The 14,003-nt window shown below is 43.9% G+C and overlaps 1 long non-coding RNA gene across 1 annotated transcript; it reads left to right on the plus strand.

Moving 5' to 3' along the window:
- Positions 1–3,680: 3,680 nt before the first annotated feature.
- On the plus strand, positions 3,681–11,862 carry LOC308605979. The gene is made up of 4 exons (XR_014013752.1): positions 3,681–3,823; positions 5,323–5,362; positions 6,067–6,298; positions 11,203–11,862. It is a non-coding gene; the product is annotated as an uncharacterized lncRNA (long non-coding RNA).
- The last annotated feature ends 2,141 nt before the right edge of the window (positions 11,863–14,003 follow it).

Raw genomic sequence — 14,003 nt, forward strand, 5'->3', positions numbered from 1 at the left:
TTCTCAAATCAGTAGCTGAGGTGTCGGAGCTTTCATAATTAGAGAGTCATACCTTTGGATTATTTATGGCTCCCTGTCAACATATCTTGAACACATGTGCCCTTGTTACCACTTATATTATCACATAAATTTCAAAACTCAAACTTCCCCAGCATCTGATCTGTATCCTCAAATTGTGCTCCTTCCCCACCTTCCCATGCCTGCTCTGTTGAGAATCTCAGATAGACTCCTGTTTACTTTCTGTGGTTTGTATTAGGACATAGTTTGTCTTTTCAAATACATCACTATATGTCAAATAAGCTCTTTCCAATCATGTACACCATAATATTTGCAAGGGATTAAAACACATCAATTTGTATAATTCCATGAGTTCATAATGATACTAAAAATTAAAAAAAAAAACTTGACTGGTCAACATTAGAAGATCCAGTGAATTGACTCCTTGTGTTAAAAATTAGTAAATGAAGGGAGAGAATCAAGCATTTCTTCTGCTTTTCCTATACAAACAGTACCACTGGGTAAGCAAAATTTAGGGGAAGGAAAAGCTTGCTTTCATAGAAATAGTCCAGCAAGCAAGTGACGAAGAAATGATAGAATTAGAATATCACCTCATGATAGAATTAGAATGTGACCTCTAATGAATTCACGAATTTAGACATTGACTACCAATGACTGGTAACATCACAAAATGAAAGACAACCAGACGGTATACGCCTCCTGATGGAAGTATAAAATATCAGCTATAATGAAATCTGATCAAAGTTCTAAATCCCACAATGTATTCGCGAGAAACACAGAGAACAGCAGAACATGTTCAACTAACAGTGTAAAAAAAAAAAGAAAAAAAAAAAGACGACATTTATGAGACAATCAGAAATCTGAATACTGACTGGTTACATGATGATATTAAATAATTGTTATCATCTTTTTTTTTAGGTGAAATAGTGCCATTGTAGCTATGTTAAAGAAAGAACCCTTATCTTTTAGATATTTAGAAATAAATATTTACAGATAAAATAATACAATGTCTGGGATTTGCTTCAAAAATAATACAGGGGCGGGAGTTAGGGGTAGTGGGTGGGCATATAAATGAAACAAGATGGCCTTGCATTGAAGCCGAGGGATGGGAACATGGGAGTGTATTATACTGTTTTGTCTACTTTTGTATATACTTGAAATTGTCCAAAGAAAAAGTTTTTAATAAAGAAAAACGAACACTTTTCTGAATATTCTGACCATCTTGTCTTAAGGGACAGCCACCCCCCTCCCACCCCTTGAGATCGTTATCCTAGGGAGTCTCCCCGAATTGAAAATACCCAAGGAACATTAATTCATCAGCCTCTCTTTACAAACTAGTATAAAAGATTATTTCCTGGATTGTTTTTACCCCTGAAAATACTGAGTCCCTGAGGGCAAAGGGCAAAGAAAACCCTGCAGGAGGGAAAAGGAAGGGCTGAGCGTGAGAAGAAGAAAGGGAAGAACAAATTTTGCCTTTATTACAATTTTCCCAGGGCCTTCACTAGTTGGCACATGCATCTTCTTTGTGTGGGTTTTACTAAGAGAACTTTCACTGGAGGCATGAAAAATATGTTGAAATTCCGAACTCTCAGGTGAACATTTCACAAGGCATCCCCTTTTATGTTGTCAAAGGCTAATCTAAATATTTTCAGAAGCGGGCTCAGTGAGCCAATGATGAGACCACTTGGGTGGAGCTAGGGCACAGTTGTGTCTGAACCTGGGAACAGTCTAGACCTGTCCATAGGACTACAATGCCATGGAAAGCAGGAGAGAGTAAAGAGTCACATCAAGTGCTCAAGGGTATAGCATTTTAGAGCAGATCTCTGGAAGAACACCAAGAAACTGGTTGCCTTGGGGAGGGAAGCTGGGGCACTTGGAATAGGGTGGGAGGAGACAAAACATTGTATGACTTTATTGTCATAGCCAGGTTATACTGTGGTTAGTGCCTTAGTATGTATGATGAGATTTGCAAGCAGCCTTTTGTTTACGTAAGTGACTGTACTTTTTAAGTTGAAATGAGACAGAAGACAGATGTGTGTTTGTTTCTGGGTTCCTTGGCTGGGCCATCTGCTGGCACTACCTGCTGTTTGCATATTTTCTTGATCCTCCCTCCCCTTGCCTCCCTCCCCCACCCTAAGCTCCCAGAATCTAATTAGGAGTAGATGGTCCCCAGAAGGAGAAAACTAGGATTTGAATAGTTGTAGTGCGACGTGTATAGGTGTGACATGGTATTGGAGAAAGGTGCAATTCTCTCACAGACGCTCGTCTAATAGCAGAGGCAGTGAACACTATTTTTGATGGCTCCTATTTTAGCTTAAATATGCAGGTGAATTCTGTGGTTTATGATTGACATTGTAAGTTACTATTAGAAACAAAGTGTCTCTGTGTTTATCCTGTGGTTTTTGTTTTGTTTTGTTTTTCCGGTACGCGGGCCTCTCACTGTTGTGGCCTCTCCCGTTGCGGAGCCCAGGCTCCGGACTCGCGGGCTCAGCGGCCATGGCTCACGGGCTTCGCCACTCCGCGGCATGTGGGATCTTCCCAGACCTGGGGCACGAACCCGTGTCCCCTGCATCGGCAGGCGGACTCTCAACCACTGCGCCACCAGGGAAGCCCTATCCTGTGGTTTTTAAGTATCCCTGCACACTCTGCCTGTCTCTAGAGTATTAAGTCCAGTTGCGCTGTTTTTACCTCTTTGTTTATTGAGGTTATTATTTACTTGCATTAAAATGTACCAATTTCAAAGGTACAGTGTGATCAATTTTGGTAATTGTATACAAGGTGTAACCACCACCACGATCCAGATATAGAAAAGTTACTTACCCTTTAAAAGTTTTCCATCCCAATTTGCCCCAATTCAGTTTTGAGACACTTGATTGAGTTTTACTGCTTTCTCTAACATCGACTCTCCGGGTGATTTAGGAAAGTCACTTTACCTCTCTGGATGTGTTTTTGCTTTTATAACATGAAAAGTGCCAGAACAGATTTGTTACCAAGGGCCCTTGCAATCCTTTCAGAAAATGAGGGGGTAGGGTAAGGGCGGGAATCTCAGCCTTATGTCCCCATGCTTCACATACATAGCACACGCATGTGGCAGATCCTAGTGGGAAAAGCCTGTGGTCGCATCAGAGAGAATTAGGTTTCCATCTCCTCTCTCGCTAGTGTGTATGTAACCTTTTGTAAGCATCAGCTTTCTCATCTCCAATATCAGGCTTATTAACAAGGCCTACTTGTTTACTGTTGTTGTGAGGATGAATTGAGATGCACCGGCAGCCTTAAATGTTAGTTGGTATTTGTATTATGGCATAATATAAAGGCACTGCATTCAACCATCTCAGTCACTACACGTTTATGCAGGCTGATTCTCACAGCCAAAACAGACGCACAAAGTACACCCACCCATGTACCCACCTGGGGAAGCCCGAAGCCTCCCTGCCTGCCTTCCTCACGGGGCTCAGAGAAAAGCTGCGCAGGCGTGCACGTGCTTCCAAAGAGCCTCGCTAGGGGGCGGAATGGGAAACAGGAAGTTCTAACGCCTGTCGTACAAGCGCGACGTAAAGCGGGTCTGCTTTATGGCACCCTGCTTCCGCCGTAAAGCGCCGTTGGCAATCCCGCGTGAGTGGGTTGACGAGACTACTTCCGGGTGAAAAACGCGATTCGTGGAGGTTGGCTGACTTGACGTCTTCCCCGTGGGCAAACGCGGGAGCCGGAGCCGGAGCCGGAGCCAGAGCCAGCTGCTCAGCTCCCTAACTAAAAAGCAGAAGCATCATCTAAGGGATTTCGGCGAGGAGCATCCTTTCTATGACAGGTATGGAGAGGCAAGGCTGGGACCGGCGCTGCCGGCGTCCTTTCCCGGTGGGAGCCCGCGTGTCCCCGCGTTTGGTCCGCCGGTGCCCCGGGGGTAGTGACAGGGCAGCTCCCGCCGCGTCCCACGCTGCCCCGGCGCCGGCCTAGCTCGCCCGGGGATCCTGGCGGCTTCCCGCCTGAGATGGGGTTCTTCGCCGGTCTTCCTACCCTTTGTTGAGTCTGTAGTTTTATGCTAGACGGCACGCCTCCTGTGTGGCGACTGGGCCGAGATTTTATAAGCTTGTTTTCGTTTGATATGTTTTTTTTTAAATATTAGATGAATTGTGTTTGATTATACAACTTTTTTTTTAAGAAGTTGTTGGGGGTAGGAGTTTTTTATTAATTAATTAATTAATTTTTGCTGTATTGGGTATTCGTTTCTGTGCGAGGGCTTTCTCTAGTTGTGGCAAGCAGGAGCCACTCTTCATCGCAGTGCGCGGCCTCTCAACTATCGCGGCCTCTCTTGTTGCGGAGCACAGGCTCCAGACGCGCAGGCTCAGCAGTTGTGGCTCACGGGCCTAGTTGCTCCGCAGCATGTGGGATCTTCCCAGACCAGGGCTCGAACCCATGTCCCCTGCATTGGCAGGCAGATTCTCAACCACTGCTCCACCAGGGAAGCCCTCGTTTGATATGTTTTTAAAGACTTGCTTGGGGGCTTCCCTGGTGGCGCAGTGGTTAAGAATCCGCCTGCCAACGGAGGGGACAGGGGTTCGAGCCCCGGTCCGGGAAGATCCCACATGCCGCGGTGCAAGTAAGCCCGTGCTCCACAACTGTTGAGGGAGCCTGCACTCTAGAGCCCGCGAGCCACAACTACTGAGCCAGGGTGGTGCAACTACTGATGCCCGCGAGCCTAGAGCCCCTGCTCCGCAACAAGAGAAGCCACCGCTCGCCGCAACTAGAGAAAGCCCGGGCGCAGCAACGAAGACCCATAGCAGGCAAAAATAAAGAAATTAAATAAGTTAAAAAAAATTCAGAAAGAATTGCTTGGGACCCTCGACATCACCTATCTATTCAATGACCACGAGGAAACTAATGTTTGGGTAGTTGTGGGTTCCTCTCTAAGTGTCCAGACTCTCAGTGATGATCTTAGTGCTCATCCCACCCCTTTGGGCTGCTTTATCAACCGTTAGAGGGATAGTCTACTTAAGAAATTTGCTAGAAAAGGTGAACCCCGAGGGCTTTTATTTGCCAAAATTTCCCATCTTTTGGATGAGAGCCTGTTACTGTGTGACTGTAGTATTTGTCATGTGGTCTTGTTAGACTTTTTCATTCGTCTCTTATTATCTATTTGGCATATCCTTCCAAAATCTGAGCAAATGCATATGGAGTTTTTACTTGACAATAGATAGAATGTATTTATACCGGTATAGTCTGCCATGTTCACTTAAAGTTGTATCATTAGACTTTTCCTAATTGCTACATACTAGTAGTTAGAGTTTAACATTGCCTGTTTCTTCTCAGGGTTTCCAGAAAGGAAGCAAAACCACAGACTTGTCAACTGGTAATGCTTTATACCTTCTTTATGATAGTAGATTCTGGACTGTTACTTTTAAGATTATATATGGTAATAAAGTTTGGCTACATTTCCACTCTTTTTGATTTTAGATGTAAGCTGTATTTTAGTAATATTGCTTAGTTTTAAGTGCAGGTGTCTGTTAAAATGCCATTGTGATAACTAATACAGTATAGAGTATGAAACTGTCCTGAGAGATTAGCCTGTTAGAACCTGTTAAGGAGGCTTACCAGAGGGCTGTTGGTGAATCCTAAGAGGGAATGTCATGTTTGCTTAACATAAAATAGAGTGCAAAATCATCAAAGGTCTTATTTCATTACCACAGACTCAGAAATAAAGTACACTTTTTTGTTGTAAGTTTTCCTGTTGCTCCTTTAAAGGTGCCAAATGTCTGGCACATAGGTTAGATCGCCTTATAACCTAAAGCTCCATGTGTTTAGTTTGCTGTCTTCCCATGGGGAACGTTAGCAGTTCAAAGAAGAGGAAGCGCTTCTAGAATCATAGCTAGATTAGCTGTTTTAAACAAATTTGGTGCTAGGTTTGGTTGAATAGATAGGATTGCATATTTGCAGGAAAGCTAGTTTTTCTTTAGAAAAGTCTGAACTTGGTTCCACTGTGGGCCTGATGATAGTCGTGGGGTAGCAACAAGAACAATATAATTTTTGTTTTTAAAATCCCCATTTTCCTTTTAGTCAGAGAGTTTAGATACTTCAAGTTCTGAAAGTGAAGCATAGAGTGAACCAGAACAAGTTTCTGGTTACAACAGACTACTTGCCACATTAAAGGATGTTTCCAAGGAAGATGAGGAGGAGGAAGAGGAAGAAGACAGTGTTATAGATGCGACAGAAATGAATCTTGAAGACGGCGATAGTGACATCACTGTGGAGGAAGAGATGGCAGTAGAGTCCACTGACATGCAGAAGAGTAAGTGTCTTTGATGTGGGTTTATCATCTTTGCAGGGACCACAGACAGATTGCCCCAGGGGCAGGGTGCCTTGTACCATAGAGCTGGGTGAAAGCACATGGATTCAAAGCAGAGATTCTTAACATTGTTGGGCTCTGTGATATCTTCAGGAATCTGATGAAAACACAGGACCCTCTGGCCATAAAAATGCAGAAATGACATTTTTGCTTAAGATTTCCAGGATTTCATCAATCCTACTTCAAATTCCCCTGATTGAGAGGAAAGGGAACATAATTCTGTTTTTGTAATGGTCTCAATTTATGAAAGAGATGATTGTTCCTGCCTTAGAGGCACCAAGTTTAATGGAAGATAGACATAAAATATGCAAAAGTTTTCAAGCATCAAATCTGAATGGAACCGATAAATATAAGGTGTTAAAGAGATGCAAAGTGGTCACATGCTGCCAGGGTAAATGAGGGGAGGCTTCAGAGAAGAGCTGGGATTGAAAGCTTAAAGGAACTCTGTCTCACTCAGACATCTAGGTGACTTATTTTTTTTTCAATTATTATTAATTTATTTACTTTTGGCTGCATTGTGTCTTTGTTGCAGTGCGCCGGCTTCTCACTGTGGTGGCTTCTCTTGTTGTGGAGCATGGGCTCTAGGCACGTGGGCTTCAGTAGTTGTGGCACACGGGCTCAGTAGTTGTGGCTCACGGGCTCTAGAGCATAGGCTCTGTAGTTGTGGCGCACGGGCTTAGTTGCTCTGCGGCATGTGGGATCTTCCCAGACTAGGGCTTGAAACCACGTCCCCTGCGTTAGCAGGCAAATTCTTAAGCACTGTGCCACCAGGGAAGTCCCCATAGGTGACTTTTTAATTTAACTTTAAAATCAACTTGATTGAAGTATGAATTACATTCAACAAGGTGTACCCATTTTAAGTATGTAATTTGATAAGTTTTGACAAATGTGTATATCTATATTGTCATCGCCAAAGTCAAGATACAGAACACTTCCAATACCTGCAACAAGTTCCTTCTTGTCCTTTTACAGTCAGTTTCCCAGGCCTGGCATCTGGCATCAGGCAACCACTGACATGCTTTCTTTCACTATGTATTAGTGTTTCCTATTCTAGAAATCCATATGAATGGAAGCATACAATAAGTACCCTTTTGCATGTGGCTTCTTTGGCTCCTCATGTTGTTGTGACTCATCCGTGTAGTTCATATTAGTAATTCATTTCTTTTTGTTACTGGAATAGTAGTCCATTGTCTGGATATATCTGGGTCACTTTTTATATTCTATTATCTTAATGCCTATTTGCCTTACTGTATTTTTTTCTATACTTTAAGGTGTCACACACCATTCTTAGTATTTTCATTCGTCACTTGTACTCGGATAAAAAAATCGTTGCCTCAGACTTAGGGATTTTTAAAATTTTGTTGGTTTTCCAGTTTTCTTTCATGTTTTAGGTTTTTAAAAATGAAAAGTTTGGTTTTTTAAATTATAAAAGTAATATATATTTACTGTAAAAATTTAAGAGGGTAATATAGTGAACGTATATCTCCTCCACCCTGGGATGAACACCTTGAACATTTTATAGAACCTTCCAGACTACTTTTTTATGGATATATGAGTGAATATATATTTGTGTGTATGTGCATAATGGCCTCATACATTTCTGTAAGTTACTTTTTGCTTTAATAATATAACGTGTGTAACTGTGGGTTAACTGCAGCTAGAACCCTGGTGTCCAAACTCCCAGGCCAAATCTCCTTCTACTACATTACACTACCATGGGGAGGTTTAAAAAAGAAAGGGAAAGTATGAAGGGTGATTTTTTGATAAATTAAATCAACTTTAAAAGGTGCATTTGGAGAGTCAGAGAGTACTGATATTGTTAGAAAGAAGAAAGGTTTAAAAGCTGGTTAAATCTCATTTAAAAAAAATCCATATGTACCACATTGTAAAAAAGAGAAGGAAGACGGCATTCATGATTACTGGGCTGGCAGGGTAGGGGACAGTTGCATGCTGGGGGTGGCTCTCGTACTGGCTCTTCCACTCTTCACACTTCTGCTCGACCAGAGCCAGGGACCGCTGAGGGAGATCAGAGGAGAGGGTGGTGCCTTGGGGGTTCCAGGGAGTTGTGCAGCTGGCTCCCTTGCCACCCAGACTGCCCCAGGGTTCCCAGCCCCAAGGATTATGGAGCATCCCCACACCTGTTTGCTCTGCAGTTGCTGTTCTGCACGCATTTTCTCCTCGAGCACTTTCTGCAGTGTCTCCTTGGCCTTCTGCTCATAGCTGTTTTTCTGGTCTTGCATCTCTAATAGCAACTTATTCATTCCCCAAGAAGTGTATTTCTGTACATTTGAGGCAATTCAACAAGTACACATTGACCTACTGTGTGCTAAAGCCTGAGCAGGGATACAGAAATGAAAAGAAATTGGTCCTTGCCCACAGGGCAGAGATGTCAGTAATCTGGTGGACCTTCTTCCAGGCTGGAGGCAGGCAGGGAGAGTCCCTCAGGTGATGTGAGAGGTGAGTGGGGATAAAAAACTGCCCTGGGCATGCCGGGCATTCTCCCCTAGGCCTTCCACAGGCATTTGAAATCCGACATTTCCAAAGGGAAATCATCTTTCTAAACCTGCTCCTATCTCAGTGGCCAGCATCACCACCCACCCAGTCTCCCAAACCCTAAACCAGGGAATCATCCTTGATTTCTCTCTCACCTTCTTTAAGGAATCAGTTCATCATCAAGCTTTGTCAAGTCAACGTCTCTAACAGCTCATTACCTGTATCCTCTATCCCTACTGCCTCCTCCTTAGTTCAGACCCTAGTAACACTATTATATGGATTATATAGAGACTATATATTATCTTCATGCCTTGCCTCCCTTCAAACCCTTTTCAGGCCTGCAGCTAGAGGGTTCTTTCTAAAACTTAAATCTGATCCCATCACAACCTGCTTAAATCTCTCAGTGGTTCTCAGTGTTCTAAGAATCAGGTCCAAACTCCTTGGCATGGTTCCTACTTACAAGCCCAGACTTTCATCTCATGCTGCCTCCACACAAGCTGAACTGCTTGTAGGTCCCCTAAGCACTGTGCTTTTCAGCCTCTGCCTTTGCCCATAAAGCTTCTTCTGCTTAGAGTATCGTGACCCACGCTTCTCACCTGGTTAACTTCTACCCATGTTCAAGATTCAGCCCTAGAATCATAAATTCCGATAAACTTGGCCAACCATACCTACCCCCCGACTCTTTATGGATTAGGCAGTTTTACTGGTGTTCACATAGTATCTATATTTCTAATCTGTTGACTCATCTGGATCCTTTAAGGGATTGTAAACGCCTTGGAGGCAGGGAGCATTTTTTAAAAAATAAAATTATTTTTGTAGGCTGGGGGATCTGAACAATATTCAGTAAAGTCAAGTTTTAAAAATTAATACATTTGTATTTTTAGAATTTCTCCTGACTTCAAGGTCCAAAAGAAAAAGACACAAGAGCAGCTTTGCAAATTCACTGGGGGTCTTGCCTGTCCAGTGCTTTTCATCTTTACGCCCTGTGATTTTTGGGAAAGCAGGAGCCTTTTACTGTCGATTCTGGGTTACGCAACTGGGTAAGAGATAGTCTAGATAATGCAGATTTAGAGTTCAATATCAAATCATTTCCATTTAGCTTTGGAGTCATCTGAAAATTTGGATTTAAATGTTGAGTGGGTCTTACGTTCTTGGAATTGTCATTAGAAACCAGATACAGGAGTTAGTGGTTGAGATCATACATGGTTATGTCCACGTTATTGGACTTAACCATGCTGGTCACTGACCAGCTTTATCCCCCATTGAAAACGAGTAGACTGGCATTCTGGATTATATGTCAGTCTCTTATGAGCTTGTGGCATCACTGAAAAAATAAAAGTTATGGATCCGCAAACCCATAGACTATATAGACTATGTTCCCCTGCAGAATTCTAACTACATGGCCACCTTATCTTCCTACCATCAAGTGGGAGCAGTCTGGCCGGTCCATCTCATTCTCTTGATCTTGAGTCCTCTGCAAAAGACATCCCCCTTTTCTGCACCAGCACATACGTCACAGCCCTGAAGAAAGTATAGACATCTGAGATACGTTAACAGTGGGGGAGGGCTGATATCCCGTGAACAGACACATAAATGCCTGTTAGACCTGAAAATTGAAAACCAGAGAGGCGGGGCCGCACTGGTTTTGGCCCAGGCCACCAGCCACTGGTGTTCCCAGCAAAATGTTCCCAATGTGGGAGTTTGAGGAAGCAGGGAAAGGCAGGTGGTGTGAGTTTATTAGGACTTGAGGCCCTCAGCCTCGCACTGAGGCCAGCTGAACCCCCAGAGCGTGCTTCCTGCCCTCCTATGGGCTGCTACTCCTAAAGGTACTTGGTTTCAACAGTTATTTGTGCATCAGATTAAAGACTGAAGGGAGAGGGAACAGCAAGCCTAAATTCTTCATATTATACGCCACCTCCCTTTCTCTTCTTATTATATAAGCAATTCATGTGAAAAACAAATAAGGCAAACAAAACAAAAGAAAATTACCTGAAATCTTGCTATCCAAAAGTTACCATTAGTATTTTGGTGTATACTTGTTCCAGATTTTTCTTTATTTTCAACCCTTCATTAAGGCCATTGTAGTGTTGACAGATGATGCTGGCACAAGCACTTGAGATGAGGCTCCTCTTTTTAAAAGACTGTATTTGCATTTGGCTTAATTTCTCTCAGGCCCTGCCTTGCCTGGTCCCCAGCGTGGTGTTTTCTGCTGCAGTCTCTGTCAGTTGGAGTTGGGGTGATGGGGCGGTCAGGCAGGGCTGTGTGTATCTGTGTCTGTATGAGGGAGGGCGGGCACACTTTCCAGTGTTTCTGGGCAACAAGCAGGCACTCACTGCAGTTTCCTATCCCTCAAGCCTGGGCTGTGGAGACAGGGGAAGTACCAGGAAGGGGTGGACGACCCCGACCCAGCTAAATGGAAGGCCCAGCTCCGCTGTGCGCTCAACGAGAGCAGGGAATTCAACCTGATGTACGACGGCACCAAGGAGGTGCCCATGAACCCAGTGAAGATACATCAAGTGTGTGACATCCCCCAGCCCCAGGGCTCTGTCATTAACCCAGGTGAGGCCCCAGCTGCTGGGGAGAAGGTGGACAGTGTGCCAGGTTCCGGGCTGGACCCTTAATGCGATAGTCGACTTGAAAGTCGCCTCGCTTACAAAGTTGAAGACTGGTAAATAAAGCAAGAAATCCTGTCCCTAGAAAGAACCCAGAGAACAAAAGATACAAACTCAGCACAGTCTTCCTGCCCACGCAGTGGAACAGTAAAGCATTAGAAAGAAGAGGGGGTATTGAGTTCTATAAACAATAACTTCTCTTGGGACTCAACACTGAGAAGAGAGGCCAGGTAGTTTAGAAGAAGGAGGGATTAAAACTTAGAAGGTCTGAGTTATAAACCTCGGTCTTTCCATCTCACTACTTGTGGGACATTGAATCAAGTCATTCAACCTTTTGAGCCTCAGCTTCTTGCACTATAAAATCTGGGTTCTCATCTTCCCTGCGTTTTTCAAAGGCTGTTCTAAGAATCAATTGACATGACATTATGAAGGCTATTAAGTTCTCTTTATAAATGATGGGGAAGTGATCATTTAATTTGTATGGTATTTTTCCTAGGAGAATACCACCTGATCCCTATATTTACTCAATGTTTAGCAAGTTCCGACTAAGAGCCAGATAATTTAGACTTGACCTGCAGTGAATCTAGTGAGGCTCTGCCATGAGGGAAGGGTCTGTCTTCACAGTAAGCTTATAAAGGAGAGAAGCTGTGCTCCTTGGGTCCTTAGAAGGGATGCTAATGTGTAGAAAGGGGTTTAGAGTAGGAATTAAAAGGTTTCTAGGAGAAGGGAGTAGGGTCTGCAGCTCCTGGATAGGGGAGGGGATGAGAGCTTGCACTGGGGCTCCGTAGGAGGAGCTGGGAGTGGGGTGAACACCCTTGGTTCCCACTCTCTGGCATTGAGGGTGCACACTGAACCCAAGGAACCTCTGTGCTGGCAGTGCCTAGCTTGAACAGTGGGTCAGCTGCAGGGATGACAGTGCAATGTGAGCGCCTCACTTTTGACCTTTGTGTGTGTGTGTGTGTTTCTCGGGTAGGATCCAGTGGATCTGCTCCTTGTGATGAGAAAGATAATGATGTGGATGAAGAAGATGAGGAAGATGAGCTGGACCAGTCACAGCACCACGTTCCCATCCAGGACACCTTCCCCTTCCTGAACATCAATGGTGAGTGGGGTGGGGGGTGGGACAGAGGCATGGAGAGGATGTAAGGGGCTTTGATTTTGCAACCGTTGACACCATATCCACCATTGCACTGGGAGCAGCGACCAGGCCCTGGGGCCAGGCTGCCAGTCTGTTAGCAAGTAGGAGTCATAGGCAAAGGAACTCCGTAGGCATAGTTATCCCAGTGGGGTGGCTTCTAGGCAGAGAGAGCATCTTCTGAATCTTATGTGATAATTCAGAGAAATTAAAAAATTAAATTCCTTCTCAATCCCGCATACAAATACACAAGCTGTTCTAAATGTTGCTGATTTCCTTCAGGCCAAGTGCAGGGATCATTTTCGTGAATTGTAGGCAAACTCTTCTGCTATTTCCCTCGGTACAAATTTTCTATCACTGCCTTAACAGCCTCTGCTAAGGCTGTATGATGGGAAACTTGTGGCTCTACAGCTCTTAATACTAGGCTCTGATAAAATTTCTCTACTAGAGACTTTTATCTTTTTTTAATTAATTAATTAATTTTTTGTGGTACGCGGGCCTCTCACTGTTGTGGCCTTTCCCATTGCGGAGCACAGGCTCCGGACACGCAGGCTCAGCAGCCATGGCTCACGGGCCCAGCCGCTCCGCGGCATGTGGGATCTTCCCGGACCGGGACACGAACCCGTGTCCCCTGCATCGGCAGGCAGACTCTCAACCACTGCGCCACCAGGGAAGCCCTATCTTTTTTTTAAATTGACTTTTTGAATTCCTCTTCCCAGGAAAGATGAGTTTAGAGGTTGGAGGGTCACTGTGAGACAGAGCAGGCACTGCACCTCCCATTGCACATTCTGAGGACGCTCAGACACCAGGTGAATTGCTCTTCCACAGCATCTTCACTTGAACTTTCCACTGACATGCTCCTAGTCATATGACTTGCATTCAGTTGAGTAGCTTTTCACTACTTTTCGAAAAGTTCCATCTGGCTGCTAGGGTCAAATGAGATACTTTTGCCACCTAGAAAATTTAGTATATCAAGATGATTCCTGTAGGATTTTGGAGTCCCCTTCCCTAGGTGATGCCCCTTCTTTTGAGAATCAGGAAATGACTCTTATCTGTCTACTTGCCCTCCTTGACTTACCCTGTCATTTATAACCTTGCAACCAAGTGATGAGTAAAGACAACGATCCTAGAGCTCTCTCAGGTTAATATTGCCACAGCTACATTCCCACTTGGTGCAATTTTAAGATTTGGACATTTGGAAATGTGAGATCCTTTCCCAAATCTTTGGCTCACTCATTCTGTTATTCTCACCCCTTAAAAGGATGCAACCCATTTCCAGGATCATGATTTCCCTTTTTTTTTTTTTTTTTCATGTTTTTTTAAAGCTAATATTGTGTGTCCTTACATTATGGGCCACCTTGGATCCTTTATGGAAACATGTGAACATATATTAAAAATAAAAAAGTAA

The sequence above is a fragment of the Mesoplodon bidens genome (assembly GCF_964165515.1).
Source record: "Mesoplodon bidens genome assembly, chromosome: 2".
Classification (NCBI taxonomy): domain Eukaryota; kingdom Metazoa; phylum Chordata; class Mammalia; order Artiodactyla; family Ziphiidae; genus Mesoplodon; species Mesoplodon bidens.